This window comes from Dipodomys spectabilis, unplaced genomic scaffold (genome assembly GCF_019054845.1).
Source record: "Dipodomys spectabilis isolate Male_0828 unplaced genomic scaffold, ASM1905484v1 ptg000098l, whole genome shotgun sequence".
NCBI lineage: Eukaryota > Metazoa > Chordata > Mammalia > Rodentia > Heteromyidae > Dipodomys > Dipodomys spectabilis.
Window position 1 is genome coordinate 1,660,096 of NW_024870775.1, and position 5,508 is coordinate 1,665,603.

General features: G+C 40.2%; 1 non-coding gene across 1 annotated transcript; it reads right to left on the bottom strand.

Moving 5' to 3' along the window:
* Window positions 1-5,002: 5,002 nt before the first annotated feature.
* On the bottom strand, window positions 5,003-5,075 carry Trnaa-ugc. The gene has a single exon. It is a non-coding gene; the product is annotated as a tRNA-Ala (tRNA).
* Window positions 5,076-5,508: the final 433 nt, after the last annotated feature.

Genomic DNA, 5,508 nt, shown 5'->3' on the forward strand with positions numbered 1-5,508 from the left:
GTCAGGTATTTTCTTTACTATATAGTCAGTCATTTATGGAACCAAATATATAATATCTATTTGCTTCCACTAGACCATACTTAATTTTAAAATCATTACTGTCTCTCTAATGCCTAACTCTCTGTGCTTTACTCAGATAAGGACTTTCTCTTTCTTTCTTTCTTTCTTTTCTCTCTCTCTCTCTCTCTCTCTCTCTTTCTGGTCCTGGGACTTGAACTTTGAGCCTAGACCCTGTCCCTAAGCTCCTTTTTGTTCAAAGTTAATCTTCCACTTGAGCCACAACACCACTTCCAGCGTTTTCTATGATTTATTGAATATAAGAATCTCATGGACTTTGCTGCCTGGGCTGGCTTCAAACCATGATCCTCAGATATCAGCCTCTTGAGAAGCTAGGATTAGAGGTGTGAGCTACTGGCATCTGGCTACTAATTATTCCTTGAAGTGATGAATGAATTTATGTGTGCATTTATCTCTAAAATGTCTATTTCCAAAGGCTGTGGAATTATTAACTAAAAACCTCCCCCTAAGCATAAATACTGCTTGTTTTTGCTCTCCCTGATCACCCATGATTAAGAAACTTTTGCTGATTTTCACTCCTTGACAAAGTGTTTAGATATTACAAATTCTTTCAATTTAATGCCTCAAGCTAAACTAAAATAGTGTAACAGCGATCATGTAAAAAGTTCAATGAGACCTTTTCCTTAGATGTACTTCCACCAACAAGAAAGAATTGATGGAAAATAGCAAACCAAAGCTGTTTTGCCCTATCCTGTGCTATAATACATAATATGGAGACTGCAATCAAAATAAAATGTGTGTGTGCACACTTGTGCACACACACACACACACACACACACACACACAGGTGCATCAGCACTGGGGCTTATTCAGGGTCTTGCCATTTTATTTGACTTTTTTCACTCAGGGCTGGTACTCTACCATTTGTGTCATATCTCCAGGTCCCAAAGATGTTTTTAAAACATTCCTTTGAACAGTCCAGAAAGTATGGAAATTTATTCAGGATACTGTCCATTATATAGTGTGGATTATCAGAAAGCAAAGATGAGCTTAGTAAGTATCTTATAAGTCTTTTAACCAACTTTTAACTGTTTTTGAATTAATATTTTATCTATTCCCTCAGTTATATAAAGTGAAGTCTTACTAATCTTTGTATTACCAAAGCTCACATGCTTGTTATCCAATCATAATACATGTTCCCTAATATAAGTAATTACCAGCTTTAACATTTTCATTCATTTTTTTCTTTTTTCAAAAATAAATAAGAGGCATCCAATTTGAAACCATGCCCAGAAATTGAATCAGCCATGTTTATAGCTATTATTGTTCTTTTTTTGCTCCCCCTTCTCTAAAAACCACACTTGGTTTAAAAAAGTGATTCTACTGTTTTTGCACAAACTTCTAAGGTTGAATCTGCATAACAACAGAATCCACTGTTGAAAACAAGATGGGGTGGGGGTCGGGACGTTTTCTACTCAAGCTCACATAGTAGCATGCTTTCCTCTTGAGTTCTGTCCCCAGTACCCCAAAACAAAGAAAACAAAAGCTGAAGGATCGCAAATAGAATACCTGGAATTCCTGCTGAAAAATAAATCTACATGAAAGTCATTTGATCTATTTATTGAAGCATCTTCTGAACAACTGCCTTTAGATACACTAAGAAAATTCCCATTTTTTACTCAGTTGGTTAAAAGGCCTCATATCATGCTTACATGAGAATTCCTTGTGGAAATTTCAGTAATAGAATTCACATAAATAGTCATATCTAAGTCCAGTAATTATAATGATTGTTCCAGGTGATTGTCTTAAGGTAGGTAGTTGAGTGAAGGTAACTGGGAAAACACAATAGCAAAGTTAAGGAAGGGAGAAAGGGAAGGGAAAATGGCTGATAAAAGTACCTTGTTATGAAAGTCATCTTCGCACGGGAGCCCAGTCCAAATGGGGAGCCTGTAAAGTCTGCTCCTGGATGGCTAGCAGACTCCACCCTCCTCGCAGCAAAGTCTCCGCCCAGTTACCTGAGTTACCTAGGCAACTGGCACACCTGGAAGATGTCACATCTGCATCCGCTGAGGTCACATCTGAATTGAATGTGGCCACACCTTTCTCTGTCCATACCCTAGATAAGACCTAGCCCAGGCCCAGACACTCTCTTTTCTAGCTCTTTTCTCTCTCTTTCCCAGCTCTCTCTTTCTCAGCTCTTTCCCAGCTCTCTCTTTCCCAACTCTCTTTTTTAGCTCTTTTCTAGCTCTTTCCCACCTCTTTCCCAGCTCTCTTTCCCAGCTCTTGCTCTCTCTCTTTCCCACCTCTCTCTTTCCCAGCTCTCTCTCTTTCCTAGCTCTCTCTTTCCCAGCTCTCTTTTGCCAGCCTTGTGGAGTGCCAACCTTGCCTGGTTCCAGCAGGTCTACCGAATAAACCTACCCCTTACCAGAATACCACATGCGTGGTGCTGTTCTTACTCGACTACCTCTTTTTAAAAACCTAACAGAGCCCAGGGAGCCAGTGAGAAGCACAGTAGTCAGAGTTATTCTAATAGAGAGGAGGAGAAGTTGGGATATTTATACACCAGTCAGTTCTTCCTTAATACTCCTTTCAGAGTCCCTCATTCCTGTAAAGAGAGGAAGTTGGTAACTAGGGCTAACTGGCTCTCACCATTAATTCTAGCTCTTCAGGAGGCCTAGATCTGAGGCTCCCAAAAGTCTATGAGATTGTTATCTCCAATTAACTTCCAAAAAGAAGTGGAGTTGTGATTCCAGTGGAAAAGCACCAGCCTTGAGGGGAATAAGCTAAGAAACAGCACCCCAGGCTCTGAGTTCAAGCCCTAGTACCAGCACACACACACACACACACACACACACACACACACACACACACACACACACACACACACACAAAGGAAAGGAAAGGAAAGGAAAGGAAAGGAAAGGAGAAAGAAAAAGAAACAGAAAGAAATGCAGATGCTAACAGATGGAAGTTGAGCTTGTATGTTCAGGAGAGGGTAGGGTCCTGGAGTAGTCCTCAAGAACATCTGTCACATGCAGAGCTATAACAAAACAACTCCCAATTATGAGCACTTGCTATGTCTGTGGCCCTTTATAGTTATTACTTCATTATGCAACTTATGACAGCCATCTGAGGTAGGTATTATTATTGTTACTAGGATTTTACAACTAACTCGTGAGAGTGGTTAGTTTCTCTGAGGTCATGCACTAGGGCTCAGCCTGGTCATCTGGCTCCAAAGTCTTTTTTAGACCAGAACTAGTACTGAAAGGGCTCTCCCTGCCCCTCAGTAAATAATACACAGACCACCTCCTCCACTCACCACTGACCTCACGCAATGCTGACGCATTCTTCCTGATTCTTGGGTACTGAACTCTTTGCCTTTCCTAGTTCTTGCACGTTGGCATCAAAAGCTGTGCCAATTATTCAACAGTCAGTTGACCAAATACAGGACAACTTTGTGCACAGTAGCAGAGCTCTGGGAGCCTTTGACTGAAACTTCCAAATGAGCATTCCATGTGGCCAAAGGCCCAGTGAGAAAGAAGGTTTAATGAATCTCCTCTATGTATGACTAAAGGCAGGCCTGAGCCACCAGAGCTTAAATACAATTATAATAGGTGGTCCTAGGGCTTTGGGGCACACAGTATTTGTTATCTGAAATTGGAAAGGAAGTCCCTAAAATGTTAGTAATTGTACAATGAAGCATACCATAAGAGCTTGCTATTTCTCCCTCCCTTTCACCCTATCTCAGAAACAAAATTGGATAAGTTAGGGCATTGATTCAGACAATGAAATTATTTTCAGAGACTTTCCAACAGAGAAAACCCTACCCAGCTAAAATAACCTCCTTTTAACAGACTATAGCAGTCATACAGGGCTTTATTTTATGGAACTTGCTGAGTATACATGGTGAATTCAGACCAAGCAAATAGCCTGTCCTTCTAAGAAAGCATAGTAATTACATCCCATATCCTCATGCATTTAAGCCACAGCTTCTTAATTTTTTCTTAAATAAACCTTCAATTATTTGAGGGTTACAATCCTTCATTGTTTTTTTCTATCATAATTGTCCAAAGAATGTCCCTAGACTTTTTGATTCTATAGAAAATCTACCTGGGGGTTAGTGGTGAATTATCTGCGCCATATATTTTTAAAAAATAGAAAACTGTTAGAAATGTATGGTGGCACACACATGTAGTTCCAGCACTTAAGAGACAGAGGAAGGAGGATCTTTCAAGTTCAAGGCCAGCTGGGACTATATAGCTAAACCATAGCTTAAAAAAAAATGATTAAAAGGTATTCAAGAGGCAGCCATACCAAAGACAGGGTCAATTATTTAGGAAGGAGAATGAAAGCTTGAAGCTGGTTTCTGCCTGATACTAGTCAACTATCTCTGTTATAGTATGCATGGGGGGGGGGGGCAGATTCCATAGCCACTGCCTGTAACAATTAATGAAAAGAATTATTACTGCAGATGACACCTGGGACAACTTGAAAAACAAATCACAGCAGGAAACCATAAGACCTTCTGTATTCCAGGAAATAGAGATCCCTGATAGCACCTTTTCTCAAGGGAATTTAACTTCTTGTATCCTTAATATAGACATTGAAAAGGATCAAATTATATATACGTGGTTAAAGAATATTTAAAGTATCTCTGAGAGGAAACCACTAAAAAGTGGCCCTGGGATGAATGTGTTTAGGAACGTCTCAATTTAAATGACCTATCACCTCTTTTTCTCCAGGTAAGATTGCAGATATGCTTGGATATGTTCCCTTCAAGAATGACTCAAATGTGCCATTATGGTGCATACTTTTTGGAGGATATTGTTTTTCTCTTTTTTTGGGGGGGGGGGTCTGGTTGTGGGGCCTGAACTCTGGGCCTGGGCACTGTCCCTCAGCTCTTCAGCTCAAGGCTAGCGCTCTACCACTTGAGCCAAAGCGCCACTTCCGGCTTTTTCCTTTTTTTTTTTTTTTTTTGCTTATGTGCTGCTGAGGAATCGAACTCAGGGCCTCGTGCATGCAAGGCAAGCACTCTACCACTGAGCCACCTTCCCAGCCCCGGGATATTGTTTTTCTACTAAAACATTTTCATTAATAAGCAATAGAACAACTGTAATTGTAAGGTGAACTGGACAGAGTTAATATTAAATAAGGCAAAGCACCAGTATTTCATACTTGTAAACCCATCATCTTGAGACGCTAAGATTGTTTCAGGCCAGCCTGAGCCTAAGAGACTCCATCTTCATGGAGGGAATCTGGATAGAGTGGTACACACAAATAAGCACTTCAGGCCCTCCAGGAAAATTAATACAGCCAGAGTTCTAGCCCCAAGAAGCTGGAAAATAAAGAAAAATTCAACTCTTTGCAAAAGTAAAAACTGGGAGACATGGAGAATGTTACCCTGTCATAGAGCTGGTCAATGAGAATCTGAAAATTTAAATACTTGATTTTAAGTTTTCAGATCTTCCTTCCTTTCTCCCATTCTCCTTC